This window comes from Pongo pygmaeus, chromosome 14 (assembly GCF_028885625.2).
Source record: "Pongo pygmaeus isolate AG05252 chromosome 14, NHGRI_mPonPyg2-v2.0_pri, whole genome shotgun sequence".
In the NCBI taxonomy this organism is placed as follows: domain Eukaryota; kingdom Metazoa; phylum Chordata; class Mammalia; order Primates; family Hominidae; genus Pongo; species Pongo pygmaeus.
The window spans coordinates 47598541-47615669 of record NC_072387.2 but is presented as its reverse complement, the minus strand read 5'-3'; the positions used below and the strand labels follow the sequence as shown (position 1 = coordinate 47615669).

The 17129-nt window shown below is 37.7% G+C and overlaps 1 long non-coding RNA gene across 2 annotated transcripts in view; it reads right to left on the bottom strand.

The window, feature by feature from the left end:
* The window catches only part of LOC134738053 (uncharacterized), a 39394-nt gene extending 22508 nt beyond the window's left edge, over positions 1–16886 (bottom strand). For both annotated transcript variants that reach the window (XR_010123545.1, XR_010123546.1), the window contains exons 1-2: positions 15915–16886; positions 9946–9947 (exon numbers count right to left, since the gene is read on the bottom strand). This is a non-coding gene — a long non-coding RNA (uncharacterized LOC134738053). The remainder of the gene's footprint in view (positions 1–9945; positions 9948–15914) is intronic.
* Positions 16887–17129: the final 243 nt, after the last annotated feature.

The following is a 17129-nucleotide window of genomic DNA, read 5'->3' as shown; positions in this document are numbered from 1 at the left end:
AGAATTAAATAATACACAATGCTTAGAACAGTGTCTAGTTCAGAGGAAGTCCTATGTACATTGTTATTTAGTTATAACCATATAAACATAATGGATATCTTATAGTCTTACATTGACTAATACAAGTCTTTCTCATTTCATGTTGTCATAATCATTTTCCAAGTAGTTTAATACTGTTCATAATCATTTTTAAGGCCCACACACATAAGGGTCAATGTAGAATAAACAGACCATACTTTATTCATTGCTGTCTTGTAACACCGTAACTTCTAAATTTTTGCTACTTAATTAACAAATATCACAGTTTGAGATATTCCTTAATATAGTCACATATTTGTGCACATATGTGTGCATATCACTCTGAGAGCAGACTAGCCTAATGGTTGTAGCACAGGCTTTACAAACATACCGCAGGTGGTATGAATCCCAACTCCCCCATTTACCAGCTGGGGCAAGTTGTTTTCCTTGCTGTGATGCAGTTTCTTCATCTAATAATGCTTACTTACCTCGAGGCCATGGTGAAGATTTAGCTAATAAATGTTAAATGCTTACAGCAGTGCCTGCCAAGTAGAAAGTACCTATTTAATAAATGCCAAATATTATTTTATTTGAAATATTTCTCAAAGCAGATCACTTTGTTGAAGTACAACTATTAGCTCAGAAGTTATTAAATGTTTATAGCTTTTAATACATTACTAAACTAAATAAAAGATTGTATTAATTTATACTAACAATATTATGTAAGAGTACCATTTCAATACATCTTAATCAGCATTCACTACCAAAATTACATTAAAAATAATAATTTGACAATAATTCCTTGTGGATTTTTTTGCACGCACTTTATCATGCAAAGAATTTAATTGCATTTAACTGCCAGTGCCTTATTTTTCTAATCCTTTTATTTGAACTTCCAAAATAGTTACTTGATGCTAGTATGTCATTTCATCCTTTGCTTGTCTTAATTAAAGACCCATTTTACTCAACTTTCATTTTTCTACATCTTGAGGTAGCCTTCTTTCATACACATATATGATAATTTTATTCAGATTTAGGTATGTTTCAAAATATACAAAGTGCTTGGGTACAGTGCAACTCTCTAAAAGATAATGAAAATCTACTTAAGTTCTAGATCTACTCTGTGTAAAAAAGGACTGCCTAGGACAGGAAGAAATGTGATACATATGATTAATCATTCATGGATCGCAATCAGTACAATTTTTTTTTTTTGAGACAGAGTCTCAGTCTATTGCCCAGGCTGGAGTGCAGTGGTGTGATCTCAGCTCACTGCGACCTCTTCCCCCCAGGTTCAAATGATTCTCCTACCTCAGACTACCAAGTAGCTGGGATTATCGGCGTGCACCACCCACCCGGCTAATTTTTTGTATTTTTAGTAGAAAAGGGGTTTCATCGTGTTGACCAGGCTGACCTCAGGTGATCTGCCTGCCTTGGCTTCCCAAAGTGCTGAGATTATAGGTGTGAACCACTATGCCTGGCCCACATAATCTTTTAATCAGGAAAAGTATCACTCAACAAGGTAGTAGGGATGATAGACCACCTGAGCTGACAGAACACTGCTGAAGGGATAGATCTGGGATTCACCCTCAGCTTATTCATTAACTCTTGCCTCTCACATTGCTTGTCTGAAAAATATAGGGGGTTAAACAAAATAAGAGGTATCTTAAAGACTTCTGCTTGGCTTCATGCTCTTCTTCAAAAGTCCAAATTCCACTTATCATTCCATATTGAACTCAGATGTCCCCTTATGTGTGAAGTCTTCCATTATTCTCCACATTCTCATATTTCCTTTTCTTTGTTCTAATATTCTCAGCCCATACCTCTACCCAAGCACTGCTCGACACTGAAACAGAAATATGTGTCCTCCCTTAAATCACCAAAGGTCCTGAGGGAAGGTACCATATTAGTGCCTGCTATTAAATATGGTACTGAAGTCCTAGCCAGAACAATTAGGCAAGAAAAAAAATAATAAAAGGCATCCATGTTAAAAGAAGTAAAATTATCTCTGTTCACAGATGACATAATCTTACCTGTAGAAAACCCTAAAGATTACACACACAGACACACACACACACACAGAATAAACAAATTCAGCAAAGTTGCAGGATACAAAATCAATACAAAAAATTCAGTTGTGCTTCTATATACTAACAACAAACAATCTGAGATGGAAATTAAGAAAACAATCTCATTCATAATAGCATCAAAAAGAATAAAATACTTAGGAATAAACTCAATAAAGAAGGCAAAAAACTTATACAAACTACAAAACATTGCTACATGGAAATACATTCCATTACATTCCATGTTCATTGATTGGAAGACTTAATACTGTTAAAATGTGTGTACTACCCAAAGCAATCTACACATTCAATGCAATTCCTATCAAAAGCCCAATGGCACTTTTTATTTTTTATTTTTGCAGAAATAGAAACAAAATATTTTAACATTCTTATGGACTCTCAAGAAACCCTATGTTGCCTATACAACCTTAAAAAAAGTTGAAGATTTTATACTTCTGAATTTCAAAACATTACTAAACTACAGCAATCAAAACAATGTGGTATGGCCAGGCGCAGTGGCTCACACCTGTAATCTCAACACTTTGAGAGGCCAAGGTGGGTGGATCACTTGAGGTCAGGAGTTTCAGACCAGCCTGGCCAACACGGTGAAACTCCATTTCTACTAAAATACAAAAATTAGCCAGGTGTGGTGGTGCTCACCTGTAGTCCCAGCTACTCAGAAGACTGAGGCAGGAGAATTGTTTGAACCCGGGAGGCAGAGATTACACTCAGCTGAGATCGCACCACTGCACTCCAGCCTGGGTGATACAGCAAGACTCCCATCTCAAAAAACATAAAAAAGTAAACAAAACAAAACAATGTGGTGCTAGCATAAAGACATACAAATAGACCAATAGAAAAGAACACTGAGTACAGAAATAAACCTTCACGTATATAGCCAAATGATCTTCAACAAGGGTGCCATGAATACACAGTGGGGAAAAGGACAGCTTCACTGACAAATGGTGCTGAGAAACTGTATCTCCACATGCAAAAAAATAAAACTGGACCTTTGCCTTACACCATATATAAAAATTAACTCAAAATAGATTACAGATATAAACATTAAGACCTAAAACCAGGCCAGGCACAGTGGCTCACACCTGTAATCCCAACACTTTGGGAGGCCAAGGTGGGCGGATCACTTGAGCTCAGGAGTTTGAGACTAGCCTGGGCAACATGGCAAAACCTGGTCTCTACAAAAAAATACAAAAGAAAAAAAAAATTAGCCAGGCATGGTCGCATGTGCCTGTAGTCTCAGCTACTGGTTAGGGGTGCTGAGGTGGGAGGATCACCTATGTCTGGGAGGCAGAGGTTGTAGTGAGCCTGGATCATATCACTACACTCCAGCCTCAGCAACAGAGCCAGACCCTGTCTCAAAACAAAACAAAACAAAACAAAAAAAACAATAAAAGTCCTAAAACCATAAAACTCCAGAAGAAAACATAGGAGAAAAGCTTTATGACATTGGTTTGACAATGGTTTTCTGGATATGACACCAAAAGCACAGGCAATGAAAGCAAAAGCAGACAGATGGTATGGCATCAAACATAAAAACTTGTGCACATCAAAGGAAACAATTAACAGAATAAAAATAGGCAACTTATGGAATTAAAGAAACTAATGGCAAATCATATATCTGATAAGTGGTGAATATCTAGAATATATAAAGAACTTTCACAACTGAATAACAAAAAAACAAGTAACCTGATTACAAAGTAGACAAAGGACCTGAATAGATATTTCTCCCAAGAAGACATAGGAATGGCCAACAAGCACATGAAAAATATGCAACATTACAAATTATTAGAAAAATGTGAAGCAAAACCACAGTGAGATATCAGGTCATATCCATTAGGATGGCCACTGTCAAAACCTAGAAAATAATAAATGTTGATGAGAATGCAGAGGACCCTTGTGTACTACTGGTGAGATTATAAAATAATGGAGCAGCTGCTGTGGAAAACAGGATGGTGGTTCTTCAGAAACTTAAACATAGAATCACCATGTGATCCAGCAATCCCACTTCTGGGGTATAAATCCAAAAGAAGTGAAAGCAGAATCTTGAAGAAATATTTGCACACCCATGTTCACTGTAGCATTATTCACAATAGCCAAGAGGCAAAAGCAGCCCAAATGTCCGTCGACAGATGAATGGATAAAAAAGAAATTGGCATATATATACAGTAGAATATTATTCATCTTTTTGAAATAAGAAAATCCTCTTATATTCTACAACATGGATGAACCTTGTATGCTAAGTGAAATAAGCCAGTCACAAAAGGACAAATACTGTATGACTACACTTACATGTAATATCTAGAGTAGTCAAAATCACGGAAATAGAAGAATTGTGGCTGACAGGGAATGCAGGGAGGGGGAATAGGGAGTTGTTCTATGAATATAGAGTTTCAGTTTGTAAAGATGAAGCAGTTCTAGCTATCTGCTATTCAACAATGTGAATACTGTTAACTCTACTGACCTGTATACTTAAAAATGGTTAAGATGGTAAATTATATATTATTTGGTTTTTACCAAAATTAAAAAATAAAGCCAAAAAAAACCTCACTGCCTGGCATGGGGCATCTGTTAAAAAAAAATAAAAGGAATAAACTTTCTCCTCCTCAAGGCTGATAACGTGGCTTTACAATCAGATATAAGAAGCGACTACAGAAACAACTAAATGTTTTATAATTACTCAGGAATAAGGAGTCCAATATTAATCATGCCAAAACAAAAACTACTGAAAAAGAGGGAGGAGATTTTTTTCTAAAGTTCAAATGAAAAAAAAAATACTGAATAACTCATTCATAGCCTGATTTGTTCAGTTACCTACATTTTTGTAGCTAACTCAGTCTGGGTGTTACTCAAAATTAGGTCACCTTGTAAAAGCAAAGTGTGTAGAAGACACCACCCTCTCTTAATTCTTTCTTGGTTAAAATTACCTCAATAGGGACTGAGTAGGTAAAGATGTGTGTTGTTTATAGTCTGGCATGGTAGTTCAGAAACAGTTTGGTTTGGATCCAAAATGACTTTTTAGAAATTCCTGATCTTCCCCATCTGCTGCCATCCCCTTGGGCTCACATCCACACACACACATACAAATGTAAAATCCAAACACCCACCAACTCCAAATTTCTAAGCATGAAGGTCACATTGGATAATACATTACACTAAGGGGTTGGCAGAAGGCAAATTACACAAATGAACAGGGGAATTCAGTGAAAACAAATGATTGATCATCATTATGAAAATCTAGTCACCTACTAAGCTATCCAATATAGTAGCCAATAGCCACATGAGACAATTTAAATTAATTAGAAATATGGTAGAAAATTCAATTCCTCAGACACACAAGCTACATTTCAAGTGTCTAAAACCACGAGCTAGAGGCTACCCTATTGAACAGCAGAGATATAGCATATAACATATGTATAAGATGTGAAATATATGATATATTATCATCATCACTTCTATCGGATAGTGCTAAAAACTAGGCACCCAGTCCGTGGTGTGCATGCCAAATATGAATGCTTACTGAGTTACTGATTTAAAGACCTCGTCCCCTTTTTACGTCATTCTTGACTTTTCATCACATAAAAAAATGAACATTTCTTTCTGTTATATTACATTTTTGTTTAAGATATGTTGTTTTGTTTCACTGACAAGGATCCATGCAATGAAAATAGAAAATATTTTGTGGAGGGAGGGGGACAAGATGTCTGACTTGATGCAACTGGGAAGTGCCTCTCCCACCAAGAGAAACCAAAATATCAGGTAAACCATCACGCTTCAAACAGATCTCTTGAGTGGAAAAACTGAGTGCTAATAGAAGGGTGATACAGACATTGAGGTGGAAGAGGGAGGAAGTTGGGAACCCTACATGGAGTTGCCAAGCACTGGGACCAGCTCCAGGCCTTAAACAGGTCGTGAGGAAGGGGTGAGTGAAGGAACTGCAAGGCAACACTCTCCTGCTGTGGACCTCCAAGATCCTAGCTACAAGAGCTCCCACCACCCTCACAGATATTTGAATTGGCAAGGGGAGCTGCCCAGAGAGTAGACAGAGGCAGAGTTTGAGCCTGCATGGAGCCTAGGTTTTGCGGGGGGCAGCTGCAGCAAAACATGACCATCAACAACCATCTTCCTGTGGCTCTAACCTCTGTTGACCGCCAAGGCCAGGAGAGAGCAGGGCTATCTTTCCCATGGGACCAGGGTGACTCTAATCTGCCACGCCCCCTTCTCTGCCGGCCCCTCCCAAGTCTTCCGGCTGGCTGCTCCCATAAAAGCACACACATAGCACAGCTTCCACTGCCCCTCCTGAGTGCTTTGCTGGTGGCCTGGGAGCACTTCAGCCCCCCTGCACAGCCTGTGCTCAACCCTAAGAGGTCAGAGGACAAAGCCACAGGTCCGGTCCCAATCCCCCAGAGTTTGGACACACAGCTGAGGAATATCCAGCTGAGATCTATGGCCAGAGCTAGATTGGGGTAAGAGCCCCTATTCTCCAAACACTGAGAAGCATAAGGTGTGGGTTCGTGGGCTGGAGCAGGAGCAGAGCGTGCTTCCCTCTGCAAGACCAGCCAGAGAAAGGTGTAGCCTGTTTGTGAGCCATAGCCTCTGCCAGAAGGAGCCCTGCAGCCCAGAACAACCAACAGCCCAGCAATCTATGTGCAGATGGAGTGGGACAAAACTAGCTGGTCAGGCCAGCTCCTAGGATAGACACCATAAGGAGATCCCGTTGTGGGAGCACGAGTGGAATGGTCCCCACAGCCATCTGCTAGGAAAAAAAACCCAGGCTGCAGTCACCACACCAGCTGCATATCCACAGCAATACTGCCCTGCCCAGGGATCCTCACCCTTGACCTATTGCATCAAGGGGCCACCTGTTGACATATCCCACAACCTGCTCTGACTCTGACAAGCACAGAGGACCAGTGGGTCCCCAAGGACCTGCGGGTCTCCTGGTGACCTAAACTTTGGCTTGGGTGACACTAAGGGAAGGGAGAACACAGCCTACCAGCACCCCACTTTGGGACTAAGAAAACGTGAGCGTGGCACCAGTGACTGGAGGGGGCTCTCCAAGACCCAGGAATGGATTTGGTGAGGTTATCTCTTGCCCACCCCCGTCTAACTCACCCCAGAGTACTGCTGCGAATGCACCAAAATATAAGAGGCGTGTGACTAAGAGCCTATCTACCAGCCCTTACTCTTTTCAAAAAATAATCTTTTTTATCAGCTTACATCATACTTTTTCTTTTTTAACAAATTTTTTTAATTAAAAATGTTTTTTATTTGCCCTCACTCTTAAGAGCCACGTACTAGATCACAGCCTTAATTAAACCACCAAACATAAATTCTTTCACCATACATCACCAGTGAAACCCAATGCAGGAATCTAGCCACAAAGAAAGATCCCGCACAGAGCCTTGACCCTCTGAAAGCACCCAGGAATGAAGTCAATCGACTATACGCAGTATACTCCAGTCAAACCCTCAAGGGAAATAAAGAATATAAAAACAAATAGCCCCATCCAAACAACAGCCATTTCAAAATGATAAGGCAACACCAGCCCTCTCATATGAGAAAGAATCAGCCCAAGAACTCCGATGATTCAAAAAGTCAGAGTGTCTCCTTACCTCTAAATGATTGCACTAGCTCCCCAGCTATGTCTGGTTCCTTACCAGATTGAAATGGCTGAGAGAGATGACAGACATAGAATTCAGAATCTGAATGGCAAAAAAGCTCAATGAGATTCAGGAGAAAGTTTAAGGAGAAAGTTTAAACTCAATCCAAGGAAGCCAGTAAAATGGTCCAGGAGAGATGACATAGTAATTTTTAAAGAAAGAAACAAACTTTCTCTACAACTCATTGGCATTCCTGAGAGAGAAAAAGAGAGAGTAAGCAACTTGGAAAACATATTTGAGGATATAGTCCACAGAAATTTCCCCAATCTCACTAGAGAGGTAGACATGCAAATTCCAGAAATCCAGAGAACACCTGCAAGATATTATACAAGACAACCATCCCAAAGACACACAGTCATCAAATTCTCCAAAGTCAACAGGAAAAAAAAAATCATACAGGTGGCTAGGGAAAAAGGCCAAGTCACTTACAAAGGGAACCCCACTAGGCTAACAGCAGAGTTCTCAGCAGAAACTTTACAAGCCAGGAGAGACTGGGGATGTATATTTAGCATCCTTAAAGAAAAGAAATTCCAACCAAGAATTTTATATCCTGCCAAATTATACTTCACATGTAAAGGAGAAATGAAATCCTTTTCAAACACGCAAACACTAAGGGAATTCATTACCACCAGACCTGCCTTACAAGAGGTACTTAAGGAGAGAGTTCTAAATGTGGAAAGGAAAGAACAATATCTGATACCACAAAAACACACTTAAGTACATACACAACAGATCCTACAAAGCAATTACATAATTGAGTCTACAAAACAACCAATTAATAACAAAATGACAGGATCAAATCCTTACATATCAACATTAACCTTGAACATAAATAGTCTAAATGCCCCACTTAAATGGCACAGACTGGCAAGACCCAACTGTCTATCTTCAAGAGACCCATCCCACGTGTAACGACACCCATAGTCTCAAAATAAAGAAATGGAGAAAAATCTATCATGCAAACAGAAAGCGAAAAAGAGCAGGGTAACTATCTTACATAAGACAAAACAAGCTTTAAACCAACACAGTCAAAAAGGACAAAGAAGGGCATTATATAATGATAAAAGGTTCAATTCAGCAAAACATAACTATCCTAAATACATATGCACCCAACACTGGAGAAGTCATATTGATAAAACAAGCACTTCTAGAATGGCAAAAGGACTGAGGGCTGGGCGCAGTGGCTCATGCCTGTAATTCCAGCACTTTGGGAGGCAGAGGCAGGTGGATCACCTGAGGTTGGGAGTTCGAGACCAGCCTGACCAACAAAGGGAAACTCTGTCTCTGCTAAAAATACAAAATTAGCCTGGCGTGGTGGCACCTGGGCAACAAGAGTGAAACTCCGTCTCAAAAAAAAAAAAAAAAAAAAGAGATAGCCACATAACAATATTGGAGGACCTCACCCCACTGACAGTGTTACAATATCAAGGCAAAAAACTAACAAATACATTCTGGACTTAAACTTGACACATGACCAATTGTACCTAAAAGACATGTACGAAGTACTCCACTCAACAACCACAGAATATACATTCTTCCCAATTGCACAGGAAACACACTCTTAAGATTAACCATATTTGGTTATAAAGCAAGTCTCAGTACATTTTAAAAAATTAAAATCATACCAACCATACTCTCCAATGACCATGCAATAAAAATAGAAATCAATACCAAGAAGCCCTCTTAAAACCACGTAATACATGGAAATTAAACAACTTACTCCTGAATGACTTTTGGGTAAATAATAAAATTAAGGCAGAAATAAAAAATTTCTCTAAAATTAATGAAAACAGAGACACAACATACCAAAATCTCTGGGATGCAATGAAAGCAGTGATAAGAGAAAAGTTTACAGTACAAAATACCTATATCAAGAAGTTAGAAAGATATCAAATTAATAATCAAACATCGCCCCCAGAGGAACTAGAAAAACAGGAACCTCAATGCTAGCAGAAGAAAACTAAAATCAGAGCAGAACTGAATGAAGTTGAGATGCAAAAATACACACAAAAGATCAATGAAACCAAAAGTTGGTTTTTTGAAAGGATAAACGATTGATACACTGCCGTCTAGATTAATAAAAAGAGTAACAATACAAATAAGTAGAATCAGAAAAGACAAAGATGACATTACCGCTTATCCCACAGAAATACAAAAGATCCTCAGAGACTAACTACTAAAACATCTCCATGCACTCAAACTAGAAAATCTAGAAGACAGCCTGTGCAACACAGTGAGAACCCATCTTAACAAAATATTAGAAAGTTAGCCTGGCATGGTGGCATGCACCTATAATCCCAGCTACTCAGGAGGCCAAGGCAGGAGAATCACTTGAACATAGGAGGCGGAGGTTGCAGTGACCCGAGAGCACGCCGCTGCACTCTAGTCTGAGTGACAGAGTGAGGTTCTGTTTCAAAATAAATAAATAAATAACTGAAGGAAAAGGAAGGAGGGTAGGGGGGAAGGGAGGGAAAGAAGGAGAGAGAGAAAGAAAGAGAGAGAGAGAGAAAGAAAGAGAAAGAAAGGAAAGGAAGAAAGGAAAAGAAAACAAAATCTGGAAGCAATGGATAAATTTCTGGAAACACACAACTTCCCAAGATTGAACGAATAAACTGAAACCCTGAGAAGACCAATAATGAGTGTTAAAATTGATTTAGTAATAAAAATCCTGCCAACCAAAAAAAGTCCTGGACCAGATGGATTCACAGCTGAATAATATCAGACGTACAAGGATGAGCTGGTATCAATCCTACTGACACTATTCCAAAAAAAATCAAGGAGGAAGGACTCTTCCCTAATTCATTTAACAAAACCAGCATCATCTTGATGCCAAAAATCTGGCAGAGACACAATGAAAAAAGAAAACTGCAGGCCAATATCCCTGATGAACACAGATGCAACAATCCTCAACAAAATACTAACAAACCGAATCCAGCAGCACATCAAAAAGTTAATTCACCATGATCAACCAGACTTTATTTATGGGATGCAAGGATAGTTCAATACACACAAGTAAATAAATGTGATTCACCACATAAACAGGATTAAAAACAAAAACTATGTGATCATGTCCATAGACAAAAAAAAAAAAAAAAAAAAAAAACCTTCAATAAAATCCAACATCCCTTCACAATAAAAGCCTTCAACAAACTAGGCACTGAAAGAACATACCTCAAAATAATAAGAGCCAGCTATGACAAACTCATGGCCAACATCATACTTAATGGGCAAATGTTGGAAGCATTTTGCCTAAGAATTGGAATAAGACAAGAATGTCCACTCTCACCACTCCTATTCAACCCAGTACTGGGAGTCCCAGCCAGACAAATCAGGCAAGAGAAAGAAATAAAAGTCACAGAAATAGGAAAAAAAAGAAGCCAAATTATCTCTCTTCCCTGATGATATGATTCCATACTGAGAAAATGCCAGCCTCCACCAAAGCCTCTAAGAATTGATAAACAATTTCAGTGAAGTTTCATGATACAAAATCTGTGTACAAAAATTAGTAGCATTTCTATACACCAATAATGTTCAAGCTAAGAGCCAAATCAAGAACACAATCCTATTTACAATAGCCTCAAAAAGAATACAATACCTAGGAATGCATCTAACCAAGGAGGTGAGAGACCACTAAATGAACAACAACAAATGCACTGAAATAAATCAGTAATGACACAAACAAATGGAAAAACATTCCATACTCGAGGACGGGAAGAATCAATATCATTAAGATGGCCATATTGCCCAAAGCAATGTATAGATTCAACACCATTCCTATTAAAGCACCAAGATCATTTTTCACAGAATTGGAAAAAACTATTCTAAAATTCATACGGCACCAAAAAACAGCCTGAATAGCCAACACAATCCTAAGCAAAAAGTACAAAGTCGGGGGGCATCACATTACCTGACTTCAAACAATATTATAAGGCTACAATAACCAAAACAGCACGGTACTGTTATAAAAATAGACACACAGACCAATGGAACAGAGTAGAAAATCCAAAAATAAAGCTGCACACCTATGACCATATGATCTTTGACAAAGTCAACAAAATAAGCAATGAAGAAAGGACTCTCTACTCAATAAATGATGCTTGTATAACTGGCTAATCATATAGAGAATGAAAGTAGACCCCTATCTATCACCATATATAAAAATTAACTCAAGATGGATTAAGGACTTAAATATAAGACCTCAAACCATAACATTTCTTGAGGAAAACCTAGGAAATACCCTTCTCAATACTGGCCTTGACAAAGAATTTATGGTTGTCTTCATAAACAATTGCAACAAAAACAACAATTGACAAGTAGGACCTAATTAAACTAAAGAGCTTTTGCAAAGCAAAAGAAACTATCAACAGAGTAAACAGACAACCTACAGAATGGGAGAAAACACTCAAACTATGCACCTGAAAATAGCCTAATGTCCACAATCTATAAGGAACTAAATCAACAAGCAAAAAACAAATAGCCCCATTAAAAAGTGGGCAAAGGATATGAACAGACACTTCTCAAAAGAAGACATACAAGTGGCCAACAAACAAATGGAAAAATGCTCATCATCACTAATCATTAGATAAATGCAAATCAATCTCACACATGTCAGAATAGCTTTTGTTAAACCGTCAAAAATAACAAATGCTGGTGGGGTTGCAGAGAAAAAACACTAATATACTGTTGGTGGGAATATATTAGTTCATCCACTGTGGAGAGCAGTTGGAAGACTTCTTTTTTGTTTTGATTTGTTTTGTTTTTTTAGACAGAGTCTCGCTCTGTCGCCAGGCTGGAGTGCATCGGCGCGATCTCGGCTCACTGCAACCTCCGACTCCCTAGTTCAAGTGATTCTCCTGCCTCAGCCTCCCAAGTAGCTGGGATTACAGGCATGCACCACCACGCCCAGCTGATTTTTTTTTTTTTTTTTTTGTATGGAAGATTTCTTATGGAACTAAGAGCTGAACTAGCATTTGACCCAGCAATCCTATTACCGGGTATATAACCTAAGAAAAATAAATCATTCTACCAAAAAGGCACATGCATCCATGTTCACTGCAGCACTATTCACCTATTCACAATAGCAAAGACATGGAATCAACCTAGATACCCTTCAATGTTGGACTGGATAAAGAAAACGTGGTACATATACACCAAGAAATACTATGCAGCTATAAAAAAGAGTGAAGTCATGCTGTTTGCAGCAATATGGATGCAGCTTGACGCCAGTATCCTAAGTGAGAGAATACAGAAAGAGAAAACCAAATACCACATGTTCTCACAAGTGGGAGCTAAACAATGGGTACACACAGACATAAAGATGGGAACAACAGACACCGAGGAATACAAGAGGGAGGGGCTTGGGAGAGGGAGAGGGCTGAAAAAGTACCTATTAGGTATTACCCTTACATCCTGGATGACAGGTTCAATTATACTCCAAACATTAGCATCCTGCACTATACATTTGTAACAAATCTGTACATGTAGCCCCTCAGAATCTAAGAGTTGAAAATATACATAAACAAGTAAAATAAAAGGCATGATTTTGATACATAATTGCACTAATCTATTTAATAATATAGTCCATTAAAAATCACTTTTATTGCTACTGTTGATAACCAAAGTTTCTTCTGATATCTATAATTTGTGGAAGACTATGGAAACTTTTCAAATTGAGCCAAAAAAAAAAAAAAAGAAAAAAAAGAAAAAGAAAAGAGCTTGTTTTTTCCAAAGAATGGATAAGATTTCATTAAATGAGAATTATTTATATTTCCTTCTTTGCCATAGCTACAAGAAAACTCAGAATTAACTTAATGTTTTATTGCTGTAACTAATCCAGGTTTATTGCTGTAACTAATCCAGGTAACTAATTATCCAGGTAACTAATTTATTGCTGTAACTAATCCAGGTTTCCACTAAATGTACTTTCCTATAAAATGTTTGTTTGACATTACTTTTTCTATTTTAATGTATTCTTTTGTTGTAAGGAAACTCAATTTCCTTTTGGAGATGGAAGAAACATAATTAGCAAATTGTATAAATAGAACTCTACTGCCCTTTGTGTTTCCAGAATAAAAGTTCCAAGCAAGACATCATGATTAAAATGTTTTCCAATAACGTAAGAAAAATAATCTGTAACATTCATTACATCAACATATTGTCTACATCAATGTCAAAAGCCAGTTAATAAAATTAAGTATTCTTAATAAAACTCTAAGAGATAAAGAACTGAAATATGAAAATTACCAAAACTTCATAGCAAATATCATATTAATAATTGGTGTAGTACAAACATTTCCATTAAAATCAGAAATAAGGATATCCCCATCATTCAACATCGTTTTAAATAGCATAGCTAATGTAATAAAATTTTGAAAATTAAACAAGCAATACAAATATTAAAAGATGTATAGTTTTTTCAGTGCTCCACTCACAAAATCCAAATGTCTATAATAGTGAATTAAAATAATTAAGGTTAATTGTTAAATTAACTATTAATTATTAAATTATTAATTATTAAATTAAATTAATTAAGGTTAATATATATTATATATAAAACAAATTGATTCCTTTTCTCTATACCTCCAATAACTAAAGAGAAATGGGGAAAAATCCTACTCTAGTATCAGTAATAAATGCATGGAATAAATTTGACACAGGAATCTAAATTTGTCACGAGAAAAAGGCACAGGATCTATTTTTTAAAAAAAAAAACCTGTAAAATCTTAAAGGACATAAGACATTAGAATGACATATTCCTGGATACTGAATCTTAAGACAATAAAAATATCCATCTTTCTCAAATTAATGCAGTTTAACTCAGTATTATATTTCTTAGGAATGCTTTCACCTGCAAGAAAACATTCAATTAACAGCGGCTTTAGTCACATTTAATTATCTCACATAAAAAGAAGTCTGGAGAAAGGAAATACAAGGACAATGCAGTGGTTCCCCAACATGCTAAAAACCCAGGCTCCTATCTTTCTGCCTTAGGATTGCTGCTTTGTGGCTTCATGGTTCTGAGACTGCTACTGCAACTTCAGGAATCACTTCCAAGTTCAAGGCAGGGAAGAAATGGATAAAGGAGTGATGCTGCTATTTTTTTAAATCAAAAAAGCAAATGCTTTTCTAGAAGTATACCAGTAGACTTCCAATTATGGTCAGAGCCACGTCACAGAGCTACCTCTAGTTGCTAGCAGGCTGAGGAAGCGAGCACCCAGCTCTTCCAGTCGTTCCAGTAGTGGAAGGAAAGGCAGAAGAACACTGAAGATGGGTATTTGCTTAACCAACTAAGTGTTAATGTATACCATAAATGTTAACCAAAATCCCATTTTTCCTCTCAATTTCCTCTGTCTCTCCAACTAGAATATAAATTGCAGACGGTGGGAGTCTTTACCTTGCTCATAAATTACTTGTTGGATAAACAGCATTAATGCCAACTAAAAGTAGCCATGTTTTTTAAAATGGCATTTCTAAATGATAGATGCTTTAGTATATCACAGCCTTACCTTTAGTTTTCAATACTGTGACTAAACACGGAATTATATAATAGGGAAGGTCATGTGGTCTCACCATTCTCCCAAACCCTGCCCAAAGGTGGTGGCATGACTGCCATTGTCTCACTGAAATACCACAAGTGAATCTCTTAAGGTTTGTTGAGTGCTTAGTGCATGTCAGAGACAGGGCTTAATGCTTTACATGCATGATCTTATTTGTATTCACAATAATTCCATAAGGAAAATATTAGTATTCCCATTTCACAAATGAGCAAAAAAATGAGGCATAGCTCAAAACAATACAAATTAGTTGCAGGGCGTGGATTAGAACGTAGGTCAACCTAACTCTGGATTCCAAGCTGTGAAACACCAAGCTTTACCACATCCACTGCTACAGCCCATTCCACTGCTAGAGGAGGGTTCTTTTGTTGGGCTAATCCAATGGACCACTCTATTATTTGTACTCATTGTCTTAGTTCTGGAGGAAAGTGCAGAATTCTATTCACTCTACTACATGATCACCCTCTGAGACTTCAGAATTATTTCCAAACACTGTTATTTTGGTTACATGCTTGTATTAGTCAGGGTTGTCTAGAGAGACAGGATGAATAGGATAGATGGGATATATGAATAGGAGTTTAAGGAGTACTGACTCATACGATCCACAAGGTAAAGTCCCATAACGCCGCCTGCAAGCTGCGGAGCAAGAAAGCCAGTCTGAGTACCAAAACCTCAAAAGTAGGGAAGCTGACAGTGCAGCCTTCAGTCTGTGGCAGAAGGTCTGAGAGCCCCTGGCAAACCACTGGTGTAAGTCCAAACGTCCAAAAGCTAAAGAACTTGCAGTCCAATGTTCAAGGGCAGGAAGCATCCAGCATGGGAGAAAGATGAAGGCCAGAAGACTCAGCCAGTCTAGTCTTTCCATGTTCCTCTGCTCGCTTTTATTCTAGCCACACCGGCAGCTGATTAGATGGTGCCCACCCAGATTGAGGGTGGGGCTGCCTCTCACAGTCCATTGATTCAAATGTTAATCTCCTTTGGCAACCCTCTCACAGACACACCCAGGAACAATACTTTGCATCCTTCAATCCAACCAAGTTGACACTCAATATTAACCATCACACTGCTTTTGGGTTAAACAGTTTATAGGATGCCCCCTTAAAATGTAGTATCCAAAAGGAAACAACACCACAGAGCTGTTTATTAGATATAAAGACTATCTTGTCAATTAAACTGCCATTAAATCTACACTTCAATGTTCAAGATTGCAACATTTTTCTTAACAAGGCTTGTAATATTTTTGGCCAACAAACTTTCCAAAACTTTTTCAAATAATTTGTTGCCAAACCAGGTTTCCTCCCATGAGGACTTACATTTAGCCATGTTAAGTTTCAACTGTTTTGATCCAGTTCTTCTGACCTAGTTGGGCATAATGCCCTTTAGATGCACATTTATATTTACACATATGCACAGACTGCACAAACGTAACCCCCATACACTCCACACAAAACTGAATACATTTACCTAAATTAATGTTGATTAAAAACAAATGTACATATAGTTAGTTCCTTCATCCCTTTAGTTAAGTAAAAATCAGTATTTCAGTTCAATACAGGAAGCATCAAAATATTTAAATACTTCTTTATACACACTGTGAAGAAAAATGTTATAAAAACATTTAACTGGTGATTGTGACAATTTGTATATAAATGTCCTATTGTAAAAAAAAATTTCTAACACATGTTATAGTAAGCAATTCTCATTAGGAACAAATCTGAGAATCTGCACCATGCTACGAAAATTTTCTTCCTTTGATAAAGCGGCTGAAAATTGAGAAGCGAGTTTATAATATCAATTTGTTGTGACTCATGCAAATT